The sequence below is a fragment of the Rhinopithecus roxellana genome, chromosome 20 (genome assembly GCF_007565055.1).
Source record: "Rhinopithecus roxellana isolate Shanxi Qingling chromosome 20, ASM756505v1, whole genome shotgun sequence".
In the NCBI taxonomy this organism is placed as follows: Eukaryota; Metazoa; Chordata; class Mammalia; order Primates; family Cercopithecidae; genus Rhinopithecus; species Rhinopithecus roxellana.
The window spans coordinates 64075145-64086586 of NC_044568.1; the positions used below are offsets into that span (position 1 = coordinate 64075145).

Here is an 11442-nt window from a genome sequence, read left to right on the forward strand (position 1 = left end):
AGGTGACAGATCGGCAGCAGCACCAAAATCAACTCAGTATCTGTGGGGCCAGCTAAGAGAAGGCAGCTATCTGGCATTACAAAACTCAAGGAGTCTATCTCTTGCCTCTTATCAGACTGACCTTTGGCAGCTTTGCAGCCTGTGAACAAACTGCCATTAACAACCCCTCCCACACTTCCTGTAAGCACAATTCTTTGTGACCAGCCCAGGACAGCCAGAGGCTGCCGGAAAGCCTGCCCCTTCCTCCCTGCTAGGGTGGGGCTTGGGGCCCATCTCTCCCCAGACCCCTCTATCCTACCCCTCCCTCTTGGACACTATCCAGGAAACCTTATGCTCTGCTCAAACTGGACTCCTCAAGGTCCCCAAATGTCCCCAGCCTTCTCAGTTCAGGCCTTTGTATCTTGGTATGTGTGGCCTTTTCCTCACTACCTTCCTCCTCTTCTCTATAATGAGATCCGACCCCGCCCCTTCCAAGCGGGTTCTCAACTCCTCACAGATCTGCCACGTGGCTGTGAGGCTGACCCAGCGCCTCCCAGGATGTCTGTGATTCCACCTCCCACCCTGGCTTTGGGACAAAACCTGGCTAGAGCAGAGCACAGGACATAAAAGGGTGGGGGAGAACTTGGCAAATAAAAAACTGGGAATCCTATTAACAGTCACCCCAGGACCTAAATGGTGGCCAGAGTAAGAAGGGAGGAAAGGCCGGGCGCGGTGGCTCAAGCGTGCAATCCCAGCACTTTGGGAGGCCGAGACGGGCGGATCATGAGGTCAGGAGATCGAGACCATCCTGGCTAACATGGTGAAACCCCGTCTCTACTAAAAAATACAAAAAACTAGCCGGGCGAGGTGGCGGGCGTCTGTAGTCCCAGCTACTCGGGAGGCTGAGGCAGGAGAATGGTGTAAACCCGGGAGGCAGAGCTTGCAGTGAGCTGAGATCCGGCCACTGCACTCCAGCCCGGGCGACAGAGCGAGACTCCGTCTCAAAAAAAAAAAAAAAAAAAAGAAGGGAGGAAAGAGACCAGATGGAGTTTTCTGCCTGAATCCAGAACAGAGCAGGAGTTGGAAGTGGGGGTGAGGAAATACTGGACGCAGGGGAACCAAGCACAGTTCCCTCAGCTGCAGGAGCCTGAGTTCTCAGGCAGATGCCAGAGCAGGCTGGTTGCTGTTTAACGCATCCAAACAGGTTAGGAGAAAGTTCAAGCCAATTCCCACAGACATCTGGCCCTCACGATGACCTCCTGGGTTCCCAGTACTACCTCCCCACTCAGGCTGTGGCGGGCTTCTGTCAGGTTGACCAGATGGCTTAAGAGTGAATCCCTGAGCAGGGCTTTAATTTTTTTTTTCTTTTTTTCTTTTTGAGGCAGAGTTTCGCTCTTGTTGCCCAGGCTCGAGTGACATGGTGTGATCTCACTGCAACCTCCGCCTCCCGGGTTCAAGTGATTCTCCGGCCTCAGCCTCCCCAGTAGCTGGGATTACAGGAACCCTCCACCACACCCGGCTAATTTTTTGTCTTGTTAGCAGAGATTGGATTTTGCCATATTGGCCAGGCTAGGCTTGAACTCCTGACCTCAGGTGATTCGCCCGCCTCGGCCTCCCAGGCTTAGAGAAGGGCAGTCACTTGCCCTGGGTCACACAGCACCAAAACCCTGTGGGTAGCTAAGGCAGCAAGAATCCTGTATGCTTCCAACCAGACCAAGCCCTGGACTGTGAAAATCAGCTGCTCCCTCATGCCCCCTGAGAATAACAAGCTGCTTTCCCTTGAGGACAACCAAACAGACCTGCCCTGAGGCTCTTGGGCCCTTGGCCAGCCCAGGCCTCCACCTGGGCCTCTGCGCTGCCAACAGAGGGCCAGCAGGCCTCACTCTGTCCGCACAGCATGAGCAGGAGGGTATGGCCAGGGATGCAGGTCGGGCAGGAACTGCCAGGACTGGCAGCATGGGTGGAAGACCATGCCCTCCAAAATACCTAAGCCAGGTCTGAAGGGACTGAGGAATGCAGACAGCTGGGCACTGCCACTTGAGATTAAAACTCACACTCATTCTAAAAGTTTGCCCACTGCTGCTTTAAGGACAACAGTAAATCGCTTTTCGCACTGAGGAAAATCCTTCATCAAACAGCCACCACTGTGATCTTGGGCTGCACCTCCTTGACACAAACCATTGACCTGCTTCCCATGCCACAGCCTCTTCCAGTGTAAGCAAGTGCCAATGTTGGTCCCCTTCATGAGGGGAGCATGAACAGGGTGGGTGCCCATTCCTCTCCTCACCATCTCCTCCTACCCATGGATCTGGGATCTCCTCTGAGCCATGCTGGAGGCCCCAGGAAACAGCCAAACACTAAACAGGCCTGAATCCAGGGAAATACTAAGCCCTCTGAGACAGGAAGGAACAGAGAGAGGGCCAGGCCCCAGAAACTCCCTTGTGGTCTGGCAACCCGAATCCGGGACTCACATTGCTCCCTAGAGCACCCAAGAGAGATGGGAACCAAGAAGGCCGGGGTTCTCTCCTCCCCCTTTACTTTCCCACACAGCCTCATTCCCTTTGGTTGCTGCCATCTTTTCTTGTGTAGCACACAGACTCCACACAGGCCCACAGAAACTTTCACTTCCCCCTGAAATTCAGGTTCCAATTCACTGCCTGCATCAAATCGCTGGTGCTTTGTGTTTAACTGAACTTGGGTAGGAACAAAAATTGGGGAAACCTGACTTACAGGGCAGGGGAGATTCCACATTCTACTAATGTCCCTTGCAAACTCAAAGGAAGCCTGTGAAGACGACAGGAAGGAGGGGGCGTGAAGGAGGCAGCAGGGGTGGAGAGAAGGGGGTGACAGGGCGGGGCAATCCCCGACCTGTGCCTCTCCTAACCTTCCCCTCTTCACTGTCAGTCCTAGTCCCCCTAAGTTCCCTTTAGCCACGCAAATAAATAACTTGTTGATTTTTCCACACCAAAGTAGTTCCCTGTAGGCCAATTAGCTATTAACATTTATTGCCAATTTTCTCCCTCCAAAGGCTGCTGACCTGCTGAGGCTGGGGGTTGCTGCCTGCCCGCAGGGCTAGGACTGCTCAGTCAAGAGAGAAAGCAGAGCAGGTACTTGGGTCATGCCTCAACACCTCAGGGTCCCCTCTCTGCCCCTGAGCCCCACAATGCCACCTCCCAGGAGGATGGGCCCATTCACCTGGAAACTAATAGCATTCGAAAGAAAAAGCTGGGTTGTTTTCAAAATCTGATACCAGAACTATGTGTGTTGTGTCAATTATCACCATCATGCAAATAAAATTTAGCCAGGTGGGAGGATGACTTGAAGCCAGGAGTTCAAGACAAGCCTGGGAAACACAGCAAAACTCCCATCTCTTAAAAAAAAAAAAAAAAATGGCCAGGCGCGGTGGCTCACGCCTGTAATCCCAGCACTTTGGGAGGTTGAGGCGGGCAGATCACGAGGTCAGGAGATCAAAACCATCCTGGCTAATATAGCAAAACCCCGTCTCTACTAAAAATACAAGAAAATTAGCCGGGCGTAGTGGCGGGCGCCTGTAGTCCCAGCTACTCAGGAGGCTGAGGCAGGAGAATGGTGTGAACCTGGGAGGTGGAGCTTGCCGTGAGCCGAGATGGTGCCACTGCACTCCAGCCTGGGCAACAGAGCAAGACTCTGTCTTAAAAAAAAAAAATGAAAAAAACTTAGGTGGGCACAAAATAGTGTACACTTGCAGTTGCAGCTACTCAGAAAGCTGAGGTGGAAGGACCACTTGAGCCCCAAGAGTTCAAGGCTGCAGTGAGCTATGACAGCACTACTACATTCTAGCCCAGGTGACAGAGCCCCATTTAGCATGATTGGCAAAATTTTAAAAGATTACATTTTTTCCTCTAGATTTACCTTGGCCCTTATTCATCTTATTGTACACGGTAGTGTTCGCTGCATTAATAGATGGTAAAACAGCACATATATTTGAATTGAAGGAAAGTCCTCTTCACTCCAGGAAGATGACCTGCTCTAAGAATTCGCAGGGATAAGGCACCCTTCAGCATAGCTCCTCCTGCCTCCACCCAAGACAACTCTGTTCCCTCCCTCCCACCGATTTCTGCAGCAGGAAACCGCCAGGGCTCAGCTGGAAAGCTAGGATTGCCCAAAGCCCAGCCTGTGCCCTGGAACCCCACAAGGACCGCAATGGCAACATGGAAGCTTGACAATGTGTTGTAACTACAACAATAATTTATAAATAGCAACAAGAAGTACTCTAAAATGGCTAGTTAGGGACATAGGCAGGGGTCCCTGATGAGCATGGCATAACTGGAAGAAAAAGCCTGATTTCCCCCAGATAGCAGGTAAAGTTCAGACCCCCTCCTTGCGACATGTCACTTGGAGATGTCTACCCTAATAGCTGATGAGGACTTACCATTAACAAGCATTCTGAGCAGAGAGGAAGAAAAACACGGTTTCAGAAAGCAGGGCCAGGCCCTTTAGTTGGTAAGGGCTCAGGTGTGTGGGAGGGAAGCTGGGACATGGAAACTGAAAGGACAGAAGGGGAAGGAGGAGAAGCCCATCCCGGGCTGCATGTGGAAACAGAACAGATGCAAAAGCACCCAGCTGGCAGACAGCCCCAGCTGCCTCCAGCACCTAGAGAGTCTCTGGGACTCAGTGGCCCCACGGCCTCAGGGCAAGGCCCCCAACCTCAGGCAGCTCACCAGGATTCCAGTTGTGTGGTCAGCACAAGCACACAGCTCCTCCAAAGCAAGTCCACATCACCTTCTCCTAAACTCTTCCTCCTCCTGACTGCCCCATTTCAGTAAAGGAACCAGCTCTCATCATTAGGCACTGAAACTACAAGCCCCAGCCCATCAAGTGTCTGCTCCGAAAACAGCTACTTTTGCAAGCTCTCTACACTCTGTTCCCTCTTTTCCACTTCTATTGCCAAGTGCCAGCCTGCATGATATCTCACCTGGACTCTACTTCTCCATCTCCTCCCTCCCTCCTCTCCCTGTCCCCTTATGACCCAGCCATACTGTGCTGTCGGTTTGCCCTCAGTCTGCTCAGAAACTAGTCAGACTAAAGCCCCCTGTGTCACCACCCGTCAGTTCAAGTCCTTATCCAGCACCTGTCTGGACTGATTTTTTGCAGTGTCTATTTTCTCTCCTTCTGGAGACTTTTGCTTTTGGATGCAGGGTTGCGAGGGAACTGCCCAACATGCCACCGGCCCTTCACTGGCCAAGGAAGGGAACAAGGGAACACAGCCCAGGTTGGGCCAACCAGACATTTCCTCCCTCGGATATGAATCCCAAGTGGTGACAAAATGACTGAGCACAGCTGGAGCAGATGCATCCTGGCAACAGCGGTTCCCTGAAGAGACTAGCCTTTGGTTCCTGCTGTACCCACTCCAAGACCCTGGAGGGGACCTGGGTCCTGAGTCATCACTCTGATTTTATAGTTCCCACAGCTTTCCAAGGAAGTGCTTTCCTGCCAAAGACAGCCAAGTTTCTGCTTGCCACCAAACAGGATTCCTTAATACTTTCTAAATAAATCCCCTATGTCCCTAGACAAAAGGGACAACTCCCTAAATGTGCCTTGTGATAGCCTGTCTTTGTACCTGTTGGCCTGCACACCCCTCCAGCCCACAGGCCCTGCCTGGAAACCTACCCTTAGAGACCCATCCCAAATGCCTTTTCTGAGCCCCCTGTGGGGATGACTTAGACCTCCTTTAACTGGCCGCTTCCCTGTAGATCTACTGGTGGACTTGTCTTATCCCCCTCCCAGGGGACAGCAACTTGGACATTACTGTCTCCTCCACAACACTCAGCAAAGTTCTTGGCTCAAAAAAACTCAGACTTGGCCAGGCACAGTGGCTCACACCTGTAATCCCAGCAGTTTGGGAGGCTGAGGTGGGCAGATCACAAGGTCAGGAGTTTGAGACCAGCCTGGCCAACATGGCAAAACCCTGTCTCTAGTAACAATACAAAAATTAGCTGGGCGTGGTGGAGTGAGCCTGTAATCCCAGTTACTTGGGAGTCTGAGGCACGAGAGTCGCTTGAACCCAGAAGTCAGAAGTTGCAGTGAGCCGAGATCACACCACTGCATTCCAGCCTAACGACAGAATGAGACTTTGTCTCAAAAACAAACAAACAAACAAAATTCAGACTTTTGGGGGCAGACGACCCCAAAGGACAATTAAGGTTTGTTGAGCACAACAAGGAGCAGGAACTAAGAGCAGGGGCTGTGCGGCAGAAAGACATGAGTTTCAATCCCAGATCCTCCTGCTGTCTGTTTGGGCATGACTGATAAGTTCTGTGAGTCTCAGTTCATCATCTACAAAGCAGCGGCAACAACACCAGCCTTGCAGTGTTGCTGTGAGGATTCACTAACACCAGAGAGCACCTAGCACTGTGCCTGGCTGGCAGCAAGCACTCAATGAACAGCAGCCATGATTCAAGCTATTAGCAGCAACTGGTTCAGCAGTCACTCCGCTGGCGTTGGAATCCGGAGTCCCAGGGCCGCTGTGTGACCCACAGTGTATCTCTCTGTTCCTCAGTCACCCTACCTAAGTCTGTATCTGTTCCACTGACCTATAAAACAACAGCTGGAAAATGCTCTGCAAAGCACAATGTAAGTGATGCCTCCTGCTTTTCTAAATTTCAAAGACTCCCAGGCATCCTGTCTAGTGTGCAGCCATGGTAGGACTTTACTTGGCAGGCACCCCAACCCATTTGGTTGGGGAAACAGGCACAGGCCAGACGAGTGCCCAGTTCAGCAATTTGCTTCACTATGTCCACATAGTCACCCTCTTCCAAAGCCACGGCTCCTAAATTTCCTGCTTGGTTGTGGGGCCTTCCTTCAAATAACCGTGGGGCAGTGTCCTTCCAATCTTTACCAATCCTGGGCAGCATCAGAATGAAAGAAAAGCCAAACCAGTACAGCTGCCAGAATAGCCTGGTGGGGAAGTAAGCTGGAAGAAAGTCCCTCTTAAGACTTTACATCTAGCTGGCCAGGCACTGTGGCTCATGCCTGTAATCTCAGCAGTTTGGAGGCCACAGCAGGCAGATCACCTGAGGTCAGGAGTTTGGGACCAGCCTGACCAACATGGAGAAACTCCATCTCTACTAAAAATACAAAAAAATTAGATGGGCGTGGTGGTTACATGCCTGTAATCCCAGCTACTTGGGAGGCTGAGGCAGGAGAATCACTTGAACCCGGGAGGTGGAGGTTGCGGTGACCTGACATCATGCCATTGCATTCCAGCCTGGGCAACAAGAACAAAATTCCATCTCAAAAAATAAAAAAAAATTTCTTTAAATACAAAAATTAGCCGGGCATGGTGGCGGGTGCCTGTAGCCCCAGCTACTCGAGAGGCTGAGACAGGAGAATAGCTTGAACCTGGGAGCCAGAGATTGCAATGAGCTGAGATCATGCCATTGCACTCCAGCCTGGGCAACAAGAGGGAAACTCCGTTTCAAAAAAAAAAAAAAGGACTACATCTAGCTGGGTGCAGCAGCTCACACCTCTAATCCCAACACTTTGGGAAGCCGAGGCGGGTGGGGCACCTGAGGTCAGGAGTTCGAGACCAGCCTGGCCAACATGGAGAAACAGGAGAATCGCTTGAACCTGGGAGGCGGAGGTTGCAGTGAGAGACTCTGTCCCAAAAAAAAAAAAACAGACTTTACCTCTGGCCAGGAGCGGTGGCTCACGCCTGTAATCCCAGCAGTTTGGGAGGCCAAGGCGGGGGGATCACCTATCACCTGAGGTCAAGAGTTCAAAACCAGCCTAGCAAACATGGTGAAACCCTGTCTCTACTAAAAATACAAAAAGTAGCTGGGTGTCCTGGCATATGCCTGTAATCCTAGGTTCCTGTCACCCCAGGAAGGGGTGGCCAACCAGCCTGAGACAAGAGAATCGCTTGAACCCTGGAGGCAGAAGCTGCAGTGGGCCGAGATCGTGTCATTGCACTCCAGCCTGGGCAACAGAGTGAGACTCCATCTCAAAAAAAAGAACGACTTTACATCTGCTTGGATTAATCTCTCAAGCAATTGTGATGGCCCCAAACCAGTGGTTCTCAAAGTGTTAGCCCTAGGGAGCTGGAGAGAGATGCAAAATATAGGCTTCACCCAGATTAAACCATAAAACTCTGGAGTCACCCCCCCACACACAATCTGTGCCTTAACCAGCTCTCCAGGGGACTCTGACTCTCAGTCAAGGGTGAAGAATCTTTCCCTAAACCTGTAACCATGAGACCTTCTGCTGTAATTCACTTACTGAACACCCACTATGTGCTGAGGACCAAGCCAGGTGGTGGTATTTCAGAAAATGAAGACACATTTGAAGAGCATCCACAGTCTAATGAGAGCCAAAATGAAGTACACAAATACCGCCAAAATAAGGCAGGATGTGGTATAGAACAACGCAAAAGAATCCATTTCCCATCCCTCTCCCTAGACCCTACCCCTCAGGTCTTCTTTTGCCAAGAATAGACATGGAAAAATCAAGCCTCCCCAAATCCCCAATCCTGGTATTGCAGACTCCTTAATCTCAGGTGCCTTCTCAGGAAGAGTGGTCCTTACCCTGAGGCTTGGCTGGAGTAGAAATGCTCCCCTGAGACCATAGCCAATTGCTCTTAGAAGCTTGGCTTTATCTGGGATTTGCACTCCCAAAGTTCCCAGGAGCCATCAGCGTGCCACAGCACATCACAACAATGCACTCCCAGGCATGGTCACTCCCACAGGCCCCTGCCAGGCTTGCAAGCAAGGGTGCAGAGGCAGACATAAACACCCACACAGACAGTTGGCCCCCTGGCCTCCCTTCCTCCATTCTCAAGTTACAAGGTTAAAAGCATCCAAATTCACAGCCAAGGGGGAGGGCTGGGAAGGGGGTTGCTGAAGCAGTGAACCATCTGGTTCAGATCAAAATTGCTCCTTCAGGACCCCACAGAACTCCTGGAGCCTCCCGTCCCTCCCTTCCTCCACCCATCCCACTGGGAAAATGGGGACTGGGGTAGAATGGATGACCATCCTCCTCCGCCCCCCCTACCCCCGCCCCCCAAAAAAAAAAAATCTGAAGAAGACAAAACAAAAAACTGAATAATACAGGCAAATCTGTGCCACCCTTCTGAGCCCTTGTTCCCTCTAAATCCTGAGCACCACGACAAAACTTGAGATCACCGCCCACATACTCTGTGCCTTCCTCCACAGAGAGATCAGGGCAGCCAGCAGGCATCCCTCCCTGAAAGGGCAACCCCTCCAAAGTTAGCAGCAGAAGCAAGATGAAGCTTAGGGGTGTGGTCTCCCAGCCTCCTCTTATGCCACCATCTCTCTAAAACCCAGGGATACCTTCCACCTCAGAGAGGCTTCAGAGCCCACCGGGCAAGGAAGGGGTGGCCAACCAGCTTCCAAACATCCGTCCCAAAGACGAGGCAGGAGTGTGAGTTACTGGCCAGAGGCCCCAGAGTGCGTGTACCCCCTTGGAGGCTTTGACTGAAAAGAGGCCCCAGGTCCCTGCCTGCCCCAGCACCTCTCTAGCCCCTTTCTCCAACACCACTTTTAACTCAGTCCTCCGCTCCTTTACGCAGCTGTAAAGCAAGAGGCAAGATGGGAGACGTGAGGTGGATGCAGTTGGCAAAAGATAACTCGCAAGGCTAACTTGAGCAAGCAAGCAATGGGTGGTGAGCTCAGCCCAGAGCTGTAGCGGGGGGTGGAAGTTTGGTCCAGTCACAGGGTAATGACTGGGGGGAAGAAATGACTTCCATTCCAAGGCAGAGAAGGAACAGGGGAGAGGAGAGACGGGGTTCAGGCCAGCCTCCACGGGATTGGAGCACTGGCCAAGTTTCTGGCTTTCGCGGTGCTTCAGTTTCCCTAAAGTAGGAAGGTCGAGCCGTGAGAACTGGGCCACTGAGGGTGGTTAGGGGGCAGTGCCAGGTAGGGGAAAGATCACAGGGGAGAGAGGAGAGAGGTGCTGATGGGGCAGACAGGCTCAGGCCAAGAGTGGGGCCGGGATCTCCCAGGTGGAGCAGAGGCCGGGAGAGCCAGGGGTTAGGGGTACGAACTAGGGAGTGGAATGGAAGTCGGGACCAGGGCAGGGAGCTCTTCCGAGGGCAGGGGCTGGAGGCTACCGGCAAAGGAGCGGAGCGGGAGCCCTGGGAGGCTGGGAGCGGCTGGACGTGCAGAGCAGAAGGCGGGGATCCGGAATGAGGCCAACGCGCGCGGACCCCCGCCTACACGAGGGAGCCCGGCGCCCCGGCCCGGGGGAAGTTGCCGGGCTGGACCGGGCCGGTCTGGGCCGCTGGGCCGCGCCAGCTGCCCGCGCATGGGAGGTCTGGGCAGCCGGGGGCCCGGGGCGCTCCGCATCCCGCCCGCCCTCATCCCGCCCGCGCACCTCAGTCAGCGCCCGGCGCTGCGCGGGCCATACTCGCCGCTCCTGCCGCCGCCTCCGCCCGCGCAGAAAGCCGTCGCCGCTGCTGCCGCCGCCGGCGTCCGGACCCGTTAGCTCGCGGCTCTCTTGTCCGCCCGCCGTGGGCTAGTCCCGCCCTTGCCTGGCCCAGCCCTACCCGAGCGCCGCCGCCGCCGCCGCCGCCGCCGCCTCAGCCCGGCCCCTCCCCCCACCCCTGCCCGGCTTGAAGGGAAGGGTGGGGGACAGGGGCGACTGCCCCCACCCCATTCACATCCTCTCCGTTTCTCCCTCCCTCCGCCCCCCGCACGCGCGCCGGCATGCTGGGATATGGAGTCCAGGCGGCGCTGGGCTGCTGGGGGCGCCCCGCGTCCAGGACTACATCTCCCAGAAGACAGCGCGCGCACCCCAGGGATTGTGGGCTTTGTAGTTTCGCTGGGGCTCAGGGGGTCCGCCCCGCAGGAGGGGAGAAGGAGGGGGATGGGAAGTCTTCATTCTCAGAAGGCCAGGCTCGGGCGGCTGGAGCAGACGGCCCCGAGCCGGGTCGGATACATGGGTTTCCAGGGAGGTGCACACTAGCCGAGGACGCCTCTCAGATGCTACTGTGGCCAGCTGAGGACGAGCCCGGCCGGAGGGCACTGTTCCCACTCGCGCTTTCAAAGAGCCGCGACCTGAGGCCAGCTTGGCTTCACGCCCGGGCTCTGAAATCCCGAGCTGCGGTGGGGACGCTGCGCCCTGGCCCCAGGGGAGAGAGACCCCATCAGCGGTGCAGGCGGGGGTTTGGCCTCGCTGGACTTTGTATTCCCCACCCGGGAAAAGAGGAAAAGGGGGCAGAGTGTCTGTTGTTTCCTCATCCACGGGGGCATCTCCCATCGCAGGCTCTCTCTTAGATGCCCGTAGCTTCCTACTGTTGAGGGCAAAGTGAATGCATTTTAAATTTTTGGCATGTCTTTTCTTAGCTCATCCTTTCCCTAACTTCCGCACCTAGTTCAAAACCTTTATGAAACTCCAGGTGGACCGCAGTTTCGCCCTCCAACAGGCTGAGGTGAGGCTAAAGTGGTTCTGAATTTTTGGTGTGTATGG

At 54.1% G+C, this 11442-nt stretch overlaps 1 protein-coding gene across 1 annotated transcript in view; it reads right to left on the reverse strand.

Annotated features, from left to right (window-relative positions):
* ST3GAL2 (ST3 beta-galactoside alpha-2,3-sialyltransferase 2) overlaps positions 1-10553 on the reverse strand; it is a 60864-nt gene extending 50311 nt beyond the window's left edge. Inside the window, exon 1 of the mRNA XM_030924910.1 lies at positions 10348-10553. The gene's annotated coding sequence lies outside the window, so the exon portion shown is untranslated. The remainder of the gene's footprint in view (positions 1-10347) is intronic.
* Positions 10554-11442: the final 889 nt, after the last annotated feature.